This window comes from Drosophila mauritiana, chromosome 3R (genome assembly GCF_004382145.1).
Source record: "Drosophila mauritiana strain mau12 chromosome 3R, ASM438214v1, whole genome shotgun sequence".
NCBI classification, from domain to species: domain Eukaryota; kingdom Metazoa; phylum Arthropoda; class Insecta; order Diptera; family Drosophilidae; genus Drosophila; species Drosophila mauritiana.
The window spans coordinates 20,377,922-20,394,486 of NC_046670.1; the positions used below are offsets into that span (position 1 = coordinate 20,377,922).

Consider the following 16,565-nt stretch of genomic DNA (forward strand, 5'->3'; position numbering starts at 1 on the left):
AACGACTGCAAATTACAAGTTATTATTAATGTTAACAAGCGAAATCTCCGCGTACTTATGTGTTTATATATGACCGCTCGTATACATATATATATATAGTGAAAACTAATTTAGCATGGGTTCGTCCCCCCGGAATCCCCTTGATTTGTTTCGAAAACCCCCACTTTATATCTGTTGTACATTAATGACTGTTCTTGATTTATGTGCGGCGATCAGTGCGGAGCAGGAGGCACCTTCCCCGGCAAGTGGGTCACATGTCCCGTGGGTATTTGTACTTACAGATGCCCCGAACACGAGGGGCACTAAATGCGGTCATAAAAAAGACAAGCTCCCCGGTAGCGCTGACATTACATAGAACCCCCGAATCACAACCAAAAGCACAAAACACATTCCACAATAATTATGCAAAGAGCCGCAGTGAAGAACAAAAAGCTCGTTGCACAAACGACATCGACACGAACTCATAAAATATGCAAAATGTGTGCCAGCCAGCCAGTCAGCCAGCCAGCAGAAGTCGGCACTCTGCACTCGTCCGACAGCCAGCAACTTGTGTCAATAAAAATCAAGCCAAGCACTGCAAGTGCATCCTCTAACTCCGAGTCCAAGTCCAAATGCAATCCGCTGCACTTGTTCCTGCATGCAGCTGGAAAGCTGTGAGTGTGTCTCAAGTCTAGACAGCAGACAGCCAAAGTCACTTCACATTGCACATTGCGCTTCCTGACTCGGCTGCCTCCAGATTCAATGAGCCATGGCCGCAAAGGATGGTGCACTGAGTTTTTACGACCCACCGATATATATATTTGTATATATCTATGTATAGGATGAACGTGTGGGACTGGCTTGCTCTACTATTCCACTATTCGGAGGGGGGAAACAATAAAAAATGCATCTCTGCCATGAAAACGGTAGAGTCCAGAGCTAATCAGGGGCTCAATTTATGGTAAGTCCTCGGGGAATTTGCATACTCCCGCGGCGATAGGATACTATGATCACATAGCATCAACGGTCGGGATCAATGGACAAATCGGTTTGTGTACTAGATTCACAAATTGGTAGGAGCAGGAAGCGGCAAAATTCTGGACAGCTTTATGGGGATCGTAAAAAAGGAGAAGTGTTTCGGGCAACATTACTCAAATTAAATCGAAGATCCGGCAGAAGCACATAAAATCGAGTAGATAACTAACACTTTAGAAAAATGTTCCTTTTAAGCTTTTTTTGTTGAGTTTTAAGCCGTATTTCATTAAACCGAAAATTGTGGAATTTCGAAATACGAGCTAATGACTATGGAAAGCTGTTGTACCTTTATTAGAAAATAAATTCATTTGTAGTAAACACATTTTTATGGGAAAATCTCCCTTTGGTAACTATTTTAATGCAGATAAATTCCCTGGCATTTATAGCTGGTAGTAAATAAATAAATAAATACCGCAAATGAAAATCAAACGGGAAAATGTCAGAGGCAAAAGTTCTCAGCGCGGGCCGCAGACAAATAAATTTATGACACATGACGTTGTGGAGTACAAGTACGGAATACAACAACATCGACATCGAACGAACTGAACTGAAGTCGACTGAAGTGTAACTTCCCACTGACCCAATTTACAAGCACTTAATGCCAAAAAGGAGAAGTCGTAGAAGAAATAAACAAAGACGAAAGCCAGGCCGGGGTAATGCATATCAAATAAAGTTCAAGCGACAGCGGCAACACCAACAAGACGACAAAAATTATGACCAAAATAGACAGCGCTGCCACCAACAACAACAGGAACAACAACAAAGAAATTTAAATTAAAATCCAAAAACTCCCACACATAAAAAGTCGAGAAAGAAACGCCAAAATGAAAAAAATGTACACACATACTACACAACTACCGGAGCAGAGGAGAAAAAAAAGGTCTGTCAAAATTAAATCATTTCGGTGGCAAACAACATAAACCGATGGTTAAAAGTTGATAATGATGATGCTTGGATAACGCTCGTTATTACTATGGTTGTTGTTTTTGCCGGCGTTGCTACCTTTGCTACCTTTGTGGCTGTCCAGTGCGTTGGTGGCTGGCACTGACAGCGTAACAAATGCTATTTTGACAAAGTGTCTGACATGAGGAGCGTGGAAGCGCAGACCCAGAAAGAGACAAGCGAAACACCGAGGTTCCACAATTATGCGAAAGTGAAAAAAAATATATAAAAATCCAGTGCGAAACGGTTGCTGCGTGCCTGGTACACACACACACCTCCTATATAGTTATAAGTATCCCCAAGAGCAGAAGAAATGTATGAAATCTTATTTTTTTTAGCGCTGATAAACACCCGCTAAAGTTAAGCGGACAAGCGACCCAGAGTCCATTCCACTTGACGGCCAAGCTTCCGGTTTCTTTTTGGGTGAAATTTTCTATGCGCCTGTGGCATATTTATGTGAGAAAAAATAACAACAGCGGCACAACATTTTTCATAGAAAATTATAAACACCGATAGCGAACTTTGGAATTTGCATATTCCTCCCTTTTGGCGCTTTAACACATACGATGGTGTTGTTGGCTGCACGGCACGGGCAACAGACTTTTAATTATTAATATTAGACATTAGAAAATGAATACCAACAAAAAAAGATAAACAAAATCAATCAGTCGGTGGTTTCACAACCCACGGGGGCTTCACATACAAATTAACAGCTTTTATTTCATTCATTTGTCACCGTGTTTCTGGGCAAACATACTAGATTTGCCGTTAATTGAAGAAAATCTTTGACTGTGATTGTGGTCGTGTTAAATGGACAAATGAGTGACTAATTTAACGTCAAATAAGTAAACAAAAAGCGCTAAGAAAATTATATAAGTTTATAAACAGTTAAAAAAAGAGAAAATTGCTAGAAATATATTATATTTTTTTCAGTCAAAAAAAAAAAATAAATAAATAAAACTGGCTATAAATGAAAACTTCACAAAACTCGTTCTATTAATATATTTATAGTTTTTAACTCTATATTTAGCGAAGCGATTATGACGGTTCTACTTGTATTCAGAACTGAAACTCAATAATGAACTACGTAATCAGATTATCGTTTCATTCATAATTTTTTACCCGAATGCGTTAACAAGTTCGTTGCCTAAGTCTTTTGTTCCTGCTCACCAAAAGCAGTGATCAAGAGTTAATACCAAGTTATTCACGAGTGTAGTTAAGTAAAGCTTATCTTCGCCATGAGTTCGTTGCTTCAGTCTTTTGTTTGCATTGCTGAATGCGGCGTTGATTTGGAATTGCTTTTTATTAGTTTTATTTTCCGTTTTTGTCGTTTTTAATTTAAACTGGCGACGTTTCACTTTAATAATTTTAATACCTTGAGTTGTTTATTGCCTTCGTTTTAATTAAATGCCATTAAGGTGCTTCTCTTTCCCTCAGCTTAAAGCCAATTGTATTTTTTGCTGTATGAGCCATCGGATTGTTTTTAGGCAGTTCAGTGAAAAATAGTGTTGCTCCCATTTTGGATCTTATCTAAAATTGATTTCGCTTTAATTTACTACCTGCACACACTTAAGTTTCGTTTTATGGGTTTTTCCTTACTTCTATCATCAGCGACCGCTTGTTATTGATTAAAGTTTTAAACAATTTAAATAAATAAAACTGATTAATATTCATTGATGGCTAATATATGAGGCTTGTATGTGCCAGTGAAGCTGTGAGCTAAAGCAGCTGCTACTGTCAAGATCGACTAACTTTCTTCCAGCAACTCGCAAAATTATCAATTATGAAGTCATTATTATTTACAGCAAGCCACACATGCGGCTAGCCGCTTTTGATTAATAGCTTTTCAAGCTTGTCAAGGGTTTGCCGTTTTCTATTTTCGCAAGCTTAGATTTTGGCAAATTTTTCTTTTTTGCACAGAAGATGTTGCCGGAACATTTTTTTTGCGTTTGCCTTTTTTTGTTTTTGAGGCAGTCGCTGCGCAGTTCTAATTAGCTAATTATACGCTTAATTAGTATATAATTATTGCTGCCCAAGCGCTTGGCCTGCTCACGGAATTTACTAATTTAAGCAGGCCAAAAGCGAGATGATTGGCACTATTCAAATGTGTGCAGAAAAACATACACTCAAATGGTAGATAAGGCTTAAATGCCGTTGAGATGCGCTATCAGCGTTTTGTGAAATTTTTGTTAACAATTTGCCAGCTTTTGGCACAAAAGAACCCAGATCAGAAAAGACAAAGAACTCCTCATTAATGGTTACTAGTCCGGTCAAAATCCTTTTTTATTTTATTTTAATTCTGCTTTGTTTCGCGCTTTTCTGCTCATGATAACTTGCTGGGAATTTCTATAGTCTGTGCGTCATGACTTTCCAAATACAAAACACCAGCGATAAAACTAGAATTTATACGCCTGCGATAAGACAGAGCGGCTTTGTATCCCGCCACGAAGACTATGATAAAACTATTAAAAAATACACAAATTTCTATCTATATATATATTAAAAAAAAACTACCGACATTTGATTTTAATATGGTTCTGCTTTGCATAGATGTGCGACAGGCAAGAATTATAGAAATATCTATGAAATAAACTAAAAACTTGGACAACGAAGTTGACAACCAAACTTGCACTTACCGGTTTCGAATTGGTCAACGTGGTCGGAAAGTTTATCCAATTTTAACAGCTTAATAAATCCACATAAATATGTACGTTTATAGTATATGATACTTTTGTATTCGTATTAAATTGGTTGGGCTACACAAAGATTATTAGTTTTTCCCATGCCTCAGCCCATTATGAGCATTATTTATGGCAACCGATTGTTGAAGACACTCTCACACACATATATCATCGGATCGTCTTATCAGACGAAACATAATTCTTGGCCTGCATTCATAAATTTGCCAGCCACATTTTCATTTGCATTTGTCGGAGGTGCGGGAAATATTCTTGAACAAAACTAATTTGGTCGGGTTAATTAAAAACTGAGGTCCGTATCGCAGTTTCCGTTGGCGGTGGTTTCCGTTTCGGTGTGATCTTGTGTTGGGTGGGCGACAGGAATCGCGACGACTACAACGGCAACAAGCGATGGAAATTTTCAACGTTTGGCCCGTCGGCAAATGAACTTATACGGAAGTCGCACAGACGAGAGGCGAGAAAACCGAAACAGACGAAAGACGCAACCAAACGGCTCAAAAGTCGAACTCTCCGCTCAAAGCTTTGAAACGCACGCAACGCTCAAACACTTGAAACTGAACTGAACTAAATCTGGCTCTTGGCCAGCATGTCCAAGAAGTTGCTGGCCAAAAGCAGCAGCGGCAGCGACGCCGCCGTCGACTTCGGCCGATCTGCTGAGAGCGTGACGACAACGCCGGCAGAGCTGATCTTTATTGTGTGTTTTTTTTTTGGGGGGGTTTTCGATTTTTGTTTCTGCTATTATAAGATTTGTTTGTTGTGGCCGGAGCCGAAGCGGTAAATGATAATAAGAGTTAGCAGCCTAGCTTTTTGGCCGGGCCAAAATCGATTCAATGAAGACGCTCTGCTGCTCTTCGCGCTATATGAGCGATTCTGATGCTGATTTATGCTATTAATATATTTGTCAATTATTTTTAAGATCGCCTGACGCTTATGTCTTTTGTCTTTTGTCCGATCGGTGTTTTCTATGGGCGGTTGGGATTATTTTTAGAATTTGCAAAGACTGGCATGGCATTGAACATTAAACTGTCAGCATTTTGATATCGTTTCGCCCCATAAATTGTTAGCTTTACGAGCGTTTTTTCTCAATGGAGAATTGTGCGAAAAAAAAGGCCTTTTGACCCCTGTCTGGTAGAATCTGGTCTGATTTGGGGAAAGGCTGTGACGGACACGCCCAGTCTATTGAACTTTTTCCCATAAATAAGCAAGATGTTTTCTCACAACAATTATGCTGCTGCCGCTGCTTTTTCTAGCCATTGATAGAAACGCGCTCATTCACATCCCTGGCACATGGTTTAATAATTTATCAAAAAGCTTTTAGTCAATGATTTCGAATTTACGATTTCGATTCGCCTCAATGGCCCCAAACTGCGACTGTTTCTTTTAAAAGCCTTTCCACTGTCTTGCAGTAAACAGCCGATTCAGTGGAGTGCCACAACGACCTGACCCCCATAAGCGTTTCACTAATTCATGCCACTTATTAGCCACAAAACACAAAATACAAAGCACATAACAGCCACGGCCGACTTGCACCTGCCTCTTGGACGCGAACTCGGAACCGTGCTCCATTTGGGGCATTTCAACGTCAATCAATATGCATTTGAACTCCATCAATCGTTTCTTCAGCTGTGGGATTTGGACTGGCTTTGAGCATTTCTTTTGGCTCTTTCTCTTTCGATACGATTTTATGGCTTAATGCCGTTTTCTGGCCATTGAGCACTTAACGCTACATTTTCGGGCAGGACGGTTGGCAGCATAAAGAGTGAGGAGGGGTTGGAGGGGCATATTACCCGGGCTTATTGGCTGTCTTGTATCTTGTATCTGGCTATCATCTATGTTCATCTGTTTTGCATTTTATGGTGTTCCTGCTGACTTTTCTCACATTTCTACGCCCGAATTTCAATTTCGTTCACATCTATTTTCAGGTTAATATATTTTCGAATACTGTGGCTTTTATGAATTTTTAATAATTTCTTTTTATGTTTGATTTGACACCCGGTTCCGATGAGAGCGGTTCCAATATTAACGGTTTTTTAATTACCCACTGTCGGTGGCTGAAAAACAAGTTCGCTGCCCAAGTCTTTTGTTCTCCGCTCGGCCAGCATGACGGCCTGACAACACCAGGCTCCGCATCCAGGTCGGAAAAGTGAAATTGAAGTCGAAGTCATATTCGTGGTTGTTGGGGGAAAAACGGGAGGCGGGCACTACATACGTATAATAATGTAAAAAACCTAGTAATCAGGGGAGCCACAAAGATCGGGGCAGCTCATTAACTTGCCGCTTTCGTCAACCAGCCACAGATGCCTAAAAATAGCGCCACGTCATGAGGCAGTCTGGGTTTTATTTTTTATATTTTTTTTTATATTCGGCTTGAAGTCAATCTCAAGGTGTTGCAGCTACCAGAGCTACCTGCAGACTCCCCCCATCTGAAGCTCCGGAATGCAGCGCCCACTCGGCCAGTTTTTATTTTTTCATCTTCTCGGAGCCTGTTCACCGCCCCGCTTGACCCATATTCTTTATGAATATTATGGATCATACATATATAGGTACATAAATCTGTTCGCGGCTCCACTGTCCCCTGATCCCATTGTTAAGTGTAACTATTAGTTTGCTACGTTTCCAGGTCAACGGGGCAATCAATCATATAATATACAGAAGGAAATTTGTATAGTTGGGCGGCACAAGGAATGGAATTTGATTTCTTTCTTTTTTTTTGGCACTTTACATGCCCTTGCGGCAGACTTTGTATTGTGAAACGGACATTTAATGGCGGAAACACCACAAACGGCATAGTTTCTTGTCAACTGTAACGAATCGCTGTATATTAGGCCAAGAAAAGTATATCATTACATTCTATTTGTCGATAACAATTTACAACAAAGAGGTTACAAATTATATGACTAAAAATAAACTAACAATATTGTTTTTTCGGTCTATAGTAGTACCAAAATATTAAAAAAGAATATAAATCGCATAGATGATAAGCAACGCATAAATCACTCATGAATAAATCACTGTTGCTCTTAAACGACATTCGTCAAGAAAACTCACAAACGGAAGTCCAAACGCTAGAACTGAAGATGACTAAAGCCAAACACAACAATCGGCAAATAAATTATGGCTATGCACTAAGCAAATATAACTTAGAAATTATGGCTCCGGTTTCTCGTCTTCCTTATTTACCTACGACAGCTCATTTGCCGCAGATTTGTTATAAATTTTTTCGAAATTCCTTTCGGCCAATGGCTTCTGCGGGTCGGATATTTTCACCACTTGGCGCTAGATTTCCCAGCATATTTCTACACAGAAATCGGCGCAGGAAGCGCATACCAGACTCTGGCATGGAAAGATAAATAAAAAGCTGCACATTCACGGTGCTGACCGGTGGCCCGGTGGCTGTTATGAAAATGAGTTTAAGTTTTTGTTTGTTTATTCTCTAAATGAACTTTTCACCAACCGGCGGATGTCGAGTGCTTAGCGGAAAGTGAAAAGTGCTGCTTAAAATGACTTAATTTGCAGGTTTCGCCTCGCCTTTTGCGGAAGTCGCAGCGGCGGCAGCCACAGTCGGTATACTAACAAGTTGTCTATCATGGAAAAGCAATTTCCATGCCAATGATTTATGAGCCGCTTAACCGGCCCATTACAATCTTATCTCTGGGCTATTATGTACACCGTTTGAGCTGACAAAATATATTGTGCTCGAAATCTAAAGCTGCCACGCTAAACTTCAAGTTGAATCTGAATCTCGAGCTTTAGCTGACGCTGACATGTCGCGCTTATCGCTGCCAAACTATCAAGAGAGACCATAGCCAGACAAAAGCCGTATAGACCTGGCCAAAATCCCAAGCCGAGCCAAGCCAAAACAAAACAAAGCGAAACCCCGGGCCCAGAGTGTCTCAATTGTTTGCCACCACGCACGCGCGCAATTACTTAAACATGTCCAAGTCCGCGTCCACGAGTGGAGCCCACATTTGCCAGCCAGCTAGCAGCCAGCTAGCCAGGTGCACTTTGGAGTACGGAGAGTGTGGAGTATTTGTGTGGGTATCCTATGCAAATGCGAATGCAGTCTCAACTCATTGAATGACCCTCGTTAGGCGCCCCTGCCCCTGTCCCTGCCACAGCCGCTCGCTCACCCTAATCCCTCCCTGACTCCGTCACGCTTTGTTTGGCCTGTCAAGATGACAAGTGTTTGCTTTGCTTTTGCCTGCTCCTCGACGCAGCTGGCGCTCCGCGGCCATGTAAACTTGACATTTGATAGCATTTTAATTAAAAAGAAGTCGAACGGAGTTGCAGGAAAATTTATGACGCCGCACTAAATCCCAAAAGCCATGTGCGTGGTCACAGTGCACTGGACCAAATGTGTGCTTTTTGGTCCACTCTAGCGCGCGATCTGTCTGTAGATCTTAGAAATTATATCACGCAGCGTTCGTTATATCTGTGGAGGTGGTGGCGGCTATATTTATATAGGTATATATTTTGAAGCTGTTGGCGGGGGTCTGTGGGGCGTTGTCCGTGACCGTGTGGCGAGCCCACCGAAATGAGGTCGAAATTATTTGCAATTTATTGAAGGCAATCACAATGCCTATGAACTATATTTCTAAGTCATGGCTTGGCTCTTGTGGTTGTTGTTTATTAGTTCTTCAGCTGGTCTTTTCATTGAGCCATGAAATTCCGTTTTTTTTTCTCGCCCCTCCTAACCCACCACTGCTCCTTTTCTACCAATATAATTTTTATGTTTACTCTTTTTTCCGCAAGACATTTCTGCAGATCGTGTTGGCCTGGTCCGGAGGAGCTGTAACAGAAGAAGTGCCGCGGAGATTGATAGGAATGCAGCTGGATGTTCGGTTGATTGGAATAATGGCATGGCCGAGAGTTATGTGGGCAAATCTATGTGCTTTGATTGCCTTTATAAAATATTTTACGGCGAAATGTGTAAAGTTAACTTTATGCAGTGGCCAGGATTTATCGCTCTGCAGGAAAATCGCATAGAGGATGCAAAGTCTCTACTCTAGAAAATAAATATTTTAAAAGAAAGTCCCCAAATGAAGTAATAAAAAAAGTCACAAAATCATAAATAACTAGTTTCGCAAAAAGCTTAAGTTTGTTTTGATTCCAAGCTGTACACTTCTCAAAAGAGCATTTGTAAATTGGAAATCCCAAAAATATTTGCGGTTCACGACTTCCAGTCAATCCGTTTGTTTTTCTCCCTTTGCTGTCATTCTTTATTTTTTGGCTACTTTTGTGAATTGAGTTAATTTCGCTGGTAGCGGGTGGTTGATTAAAACGGAAATGTCGTGCGTTTAGCTTAATGATCTCAAGCGCCTCGCCTTTAACTCATTCGTTTTCAAGTGCAAAACAATTTGCATCCCCTGAGGGCCAAAAATCTGCAGTCCAAATAGAAAAAAAAGCCTCACCCATATTCCGTGCGAACCCTTGAATTTTATTTCTGTGGCATTTCTGGCGAACTGCAAAACGCTTTTCATGCTTTTCATGTTCAACGTGATCTGCGCTGATCTCTTCGCATCTCCATCTCCATTTTCATTTCAATTGGCTGGCTTTTGAGCTATTTTCCGTTTATTTTTTTGCGCAGGTGTTGGCTGCTTGGATTTGGAAAATAGTGCAAAATCGTGCTGAAGATATTTGTACGTGATGCCATGTTGTAGGTGTCGGATCAGGATTTCGTCTGGGTTTCAGTTTCAGTTTGGCAGGCACTAATTTTGGTGAAGAAAACTAAGCCAGCCAGCAAGGTTTCGTTGTGGATAAGGCCAGACGCCAAAAAAATGCGTGGTTGGGCCTATTCAAATTGCCCAATTCTGGCTTACTCACACTGAAACAATTGCAAACTCATTGACGTCATTAAAAAACGTTTAAAATAAAGTTTTGCGCCTTTATTAAGACTGACATTCGAACAAAGGCTCTTGTCAGCTTTTTGTGGCTCTTGTCTATTATTATGATTAAAATATCCCAAAGAGTGGCTTATTTTTGTTCGACTTGATGCCGCTATTTTTCATTATCTACACCACCTACCCCTCGGCCACTTCAGTCCCGAGATATCTGTTTATTTAAGTAGCCACCTCAGCCGAAAAAATGATTGTTGATCTTTTTTAGGCCGCTTCATTGTTGTCTTTTCGAAGCGGGGCGTTTCACAAAATCAAACTGCTCCACATACACGGCATTTAACGCATAGCCCAGCATTGATATATGTCTCTGTCTCTGTGCATTGTTGTTTATTTTTATAAGGTCTCCGGCCGGGACACACCTCAAAAAACGAGCCACCGAATGCCACCGATAGATAGCCACTGTATGCCATTGGGCAATGTCCCGCGATCCCAACTACCAAACTGCCAAACTTCCAAGTTACCAGCAACTTCAAAAAGCTAGAGGCGGCATTTAAACATTTTCGATTTGTTTTAAATAAAAGCAATGACATGCCGCAAAAGTATTAACAACAATCAATGCAGCACATAATCACAAAGGCGCAGCAATGTGTCTGATCGATATTGGTTTTTGGCTTAGGAGGTGTTGGTATTGGCTTGCCATTAAAATCGGTAAATAATTCACGCCATTAAGCGTGCGACGATCTGTACGATCCCGATCCGTTGATATATCATACGATACGATTAGGCTGAATCGGAATCGGAATCGGACTGGGTATCTGAATCTCGTTTGGATCTTGGGCTGAATTGATGTTCATAATTTTTACATTTCGATTGGCTTATTTATGGTGCAATTTCGTTTTGATAATTTGCTGCCTTAAATGTGTCCACACTCGATCTTTGTACGTCATTCCGATAATCGAATGTAAATTATATATATCACCATATTTATGCATGGAAATAAACTAGAGGTTATTTACATATGTTTATTTTGATTGGCAGCCTATAAAGATAGCCAACGAACTAATTTCCCTGCGCAGCAGGCGTTTCTCCTTCTATCAATTATCAAATCAACCTATTCGATGGTTATCTTAGTTATTGTGAGTTATATATACATATATGTAAAAGAAATCCCAGTCACAATGCTTAGAAATCTCATGCCCTTGGCCAGTTACACCAACGTTAATTTGTTAAGTGCAAAGGAATTAATCAATGTGACATTTATGGTCAGTATGCTTAGTTTTCCCCACCGTTCGATTTCCCAAATAACTTAGATAAAGTCGTTAGGGCTCGTTAATTGAATTAGCTATCTGAGCATGCATATTCATACTCAATCAAAACGAACACCGGACTAGTTTTGGATCGCCATTAGCTATGCCCCATAGACCAAAAGCGGAAAAATATAATTTCTTGTTTTAGTTTAAATGCTTATTTTCTTGTTGTTATATGGCTCGCTAGGAATGAGTTTCAAAATTTGGCCTGCAAGCGGCCATAAAATCTGAAAAACAACAACGTGAATGCCCGAATTTAAAATCAATTAAAACAAATTTATGCTGACATGAGACAAATCTGAAGCAGCATCAGATTTTGCGTAGGCGATCATTAAACGAAACTGACTACAAGGTATATCGAGGGTTGGGGGGAAAATGGGTCTTCGATGCTGTAACCCAACCGTTTTTGGTAGCCCAATTTCAGGGTCCAAAACAAATCATTAGGTGATGTCGTTTTTTGGCTGCCAGTCTTTGGCCGATTCTGATTTCTGATTAATGCGACATCAGCACGCGATATAGAACAGCTCCCCAAAGGCGACCGATATGTTGGGGTGGTGGTGGTTATATATTGGATGGTGATGAGGCCACCTACGGTGCGATGAATAACAATTAGAGGCATAAATCAATGACAATCCTCTATTGGTTTGTGTGATTGTGTGTGTACGGGGAAGGCAAACAGGCGCATAAATAACGCCAATACGATACATCGGTAATACCTATGGCCAGATAGCTCTTGGCCAGATCGACTGCTCTTGGCCAGTAGACTCTCTTCCACTTGCCAGCTTGTCTCGGGGCTCTAATTGCTCCGCGTCAGTGTTTATCCAACTGTGGGTGTTCCACACGCACTCGCTCGTTGACCGCTATACGATTTATGCCACATAAGATACTTCTCTGCCCGCGAATGTTTGCTTATTCTAATGAACCCACACGATACCGCTGAAGTAGTGTGCAGAGGAAAAAACCAACTCTTAGTTTTCATTTCAATTTTTGCACTTAACAACAAATAATTTCTGTGTAAAATTAAATTTTAGTTCAGTCGGGGACTTTTTATATAGTTACTCATTTCCAAGAATATTAAAGTGCGTCAACAGACTAACAAAACTAGTAACCAGCCGAATATTATAATAAATGCCTACAATTTCCTAACTGGTTTTCAGATGATCTATTAGCTTTCCATATTATGGTTATTTATGCCGTTGGTAATAGGCGTTCCATGTTTGTTTAAATAGAGATTTGTCAAAAAGGACTTTTTAATAATCAAAATAGTCGTTGTTTTCCCTTGTTATGTTATGTTAAGTGAAAGCAAACGTGTAAATCGAAAAAGTTATTACCAATTTCAATAACAAATTTTCTCTGTGCAAATATAAATGAGACGGCATAAGCTGTGCAGTTTCTCTATTATCGATGAAAATTGCGGATTCCCGAATGATGTCATGTTGATCATGTAACTCAATTTCAATTTACATGATCGATGCTCGCATGCCAACGGGTAGCTGTGAGAAAAATTGATTGAATTAAAAGATACACTCTTTCGGAGGGAAGTGGTGCAGTGGTGCATGGGCGCGCGGATGCAGTGGCTCCGAGTGGTGCGGATTGGTAGGCAGGTGCCGCGGGGCCAAATGTGTAACTGTGCAGGCGTTCGATTTTAATCGCTTCATTTAAAATGCCGCTCGATACGCATCAGTTGGCTCCTTGGCAGCTGCTGAAGCAGCAGTTACTGCAGTTGGCCACTGCAGCAACAGCATCAGCAGCAGCATTGCGTGCCACTTGCTGCGATCTTGTTTTGACCAAAAACCGACTGAAAAAACCGCCGAGCGCTTGTGGCCAAAATCGAAACACAAATGGCCGCCGTTTGGCAGCAACTGCCACTGTCAGATCGGCTGACCATTTTCATGCTGTGGGGAAAATCAAACGAAATTTTTAATTAAATTGTTGCCGCACTTGGCCATTCGGCCGTAGGCATACGAAAAATCCTTTCAATTTTAATTAAATGCTGGGCGCATTTGGTTATCGCTGACGGATATGCATATATACTCATACGCCAACCTCATCCGCTGGACCGCTCCCGATCGCCTTCTCGCACAGCGAAACACGTGTGCCGTAAATCAAACCGGCTAATGATGCATTTAGCGCATGAAATATGCCAATGCAGCCACGCCGGGTCACTAACTGCGGCTAATTTACGGGCACATGGACACACTGCAGTGTACCGGCTCACTCACACAAACGCCGCTTATGGCCTATCAAAGTCAAGGTGCTTATTAAGTGCAGCGGAATACATGCTTGGCCACATCCACAAGCATCTTCCACTCCACTCGGCCGTATTTACAAGCGCATTTAGTGATTCTCACAGTCGGCAACACTCACATCGACTCGCGAATCTGAAATCAGCACCCATACAGCCACACATATCATACTAATGATGCGAAATGACTTTAACGGTTTCTTTCTATTCTGCAGGTGTGATCAGGTGTGTGGGGTGTACCCAACTGCATATGGAGAGCATCGTCCAATAGATATGTTATAAGCTGTTTTAATAATCAAGAGGCTAGAAATAATCTAACTTCTATGAGAAGTTTTACATTTTTTATAAAATCTAAAAACAATCTTCAACTATTTAGTAAATTTTTTAAATAAACGCTAAAATAGGATTATCAACCAGAAAAAGTTGTTTTAAATTACAGGGTAATCCTTTATTTAGGCCTAGTTAACACCACCATTGCAGGCAACTGCAACAAGGCCAGCCATGACAGGCAATGGCCTGAACACTATGCCGGTGTTGGAATCAATGGTTTAGGCTCTTGGCAACATTGTTAGGATGGAATGGGAAAGGGGGTTTGGGGGCGGCTTGGGATGATCAATGGCCAACTGGTTCTCTTTGCTCTCTCCCGCAATTGCAGACGGCAAATGCAGACATCGACTGTTTTTTTTCTATGAAATAAAGGTCAAATGAGCCAACAAGTCAGTCGACGGCCACAAAAACAGCAACAAGTGTTATTTTTTGTTGTACCAAAGCCCGGCTTGCCGTATAAATAAAGATTTATTGTATAAAGATTCTCAAGTGTTTTTATACCTTTTGTATGGCTGCTGCTTTGGCCTGACATTTGTTAAACTTATTTGGTATTTTTGACTGTTAGTGGCAAAAACGATTTCATCGCTTTAATTACGTGTGTAAGATGTTGCTGTTTAATTAAGCCGTTTCTGGGGAATTGTCCATTGCGAAAAGGTGAAATTTGGAGTATCTAGATGTATCTAGCCCTCAATTAATGCCAGAAAAATGCGAAAACACACCCAATAGAAAGCTGACCCAAGTCCATTTCCGTCGTGGACAGCACATTCCATTCCCGTACGATTTCTCGATTTCATTCACAGAAGTACCAGGGAATCTTAATTCGAATCGTTTAGCAACGGAAGCATCGAGTTGCCAGCCAAATCTTTTCTGCTCCACTTAAACATTTGCAACAACAGATCGTTCAGCAAAAAAAGCACCAAAATTTAATCAAAACAAACAATAAAGAAATGGTCAAAAGCAAATAAAAAGTGCTGGTACAGAAATTGGGTCCAAGACGTTTGCCCCTTGGGCAATTTTCGGCAATTTGAATGATTCAAAAGAGGAGCAGCAGCAGCAGCAGCTGGAGAATATTGCTCATTTCGCCATGTAATCTTGGGGTGGCCCAGAAAGTAGAACAATCCATTGAACCCGCATAAGGCCCGAAAGCCAAAGAAACCGAACCAAATATTCAAAGCTATGAAAAGGCCAATTAATATGAAACTCGTTTCGATGGAATGCCGGGGTCTTATTATTAATACACTTATTTTGCCGTTTGTATTTGTGTTTTCGGTTTTCTTCCTCGCCTCATTGTATTTGCACTTGAGCACATTACTCATACGCCCGGTTAGCCGGGTTAAACATTTCTGCTGCCCTCGGTGGTTGGTGTATGACGGTGGTGTATCGTGTATATGTGGCTTATGGTCAGGTAGAAGCCACCGTAGCCGCAAATGCCACACGTTACGCATACGCCAGGTAGGCCCGGCTTGATTCGCCTGTGTCGTGTTCGTGATTGATATGCGCTCGCACAATATGATCGATCTCTTTTCTTCATCATCAATTACAGTTTGCGTAGCTTTTGGCCCGCGCCGATACCCATTGTCCGCCGGCTCTCAACCGTTGTTGGTTTTATAATCACTCTTTTTTTTTTTGCCTTGGTCATAATAGCTGGTGTTGTCTTGGCCGTTTTTCTCTTGGCCCGGCATTTGTGGGTTAACTGCATATTAGACGCTGCTTGGCGGGCCACACACAGTCATGTGATTAGCCGGTGCTCCTGGTAGTGAGTCATTAGCAGTTTTCAAACAAAAATTCGCAAATTACGATTGGCCAGTAAAAAAAAAAACAAGAAACGCAAGCCTTTTATGCAAATGGTGTGGAAATTTTTTGGTGGCCCGAAATAGTTGATCCCTGAAACTATCGGTCCGCCTCTCTAAAACGCTCGTTTCGATTTTGTCAAAGCTGTCAGGGAAATTTGCATAAATGATAACTTTATCGAACTAACCCAATGAATTGGATAGTTCGGCTTAGGGGGCGTGGCCACTGAGCCGCTGAGTGACTGGCCTGCGTGCGTGTCACCTGCGAGTCTGTTTCGCTATCCCGCTCTGTCTTCTGGGCCTGTAAAAATTAACATGTCACTTCGCACAGGTGGAGACTTGGCTGAAAAAGCCTCGATTGGCATGCCATCCAAGTGCGTTTGCAATGGGTAGAGGCGTGGCAA

The 16,565-nt window shown here is 41.2% G+C and overlaps 1 protein-coding gene across 2 annotated transcripts in view; it reads right to left on the reverse strand.

The window, feature by feature from the left end:
- LOC117143240 (myb-like protein AA) overlaps nt 1-16,565 on the reverse strand; it is a 63,409-nt gene that overhangs the window by 17,601 nt on the left and 29,243 nt on the right. Inside the window, exon 1 of one of the 2 annotated variants that reach the window (XM_033307792.1) lies at nt 4,593-5,182. The exons of the other annotated variant lie outside the window; for it this stretch is intronic. The gene's annotated coding sequence lies outside the window, so the exon portion shown is untranslated. Of the gene's footprint in view, nt 1-4,592; nt 5,183-16,565 lie in introns of those variants that run through there. 2 annotated transcript variants of the gene reach the window in all.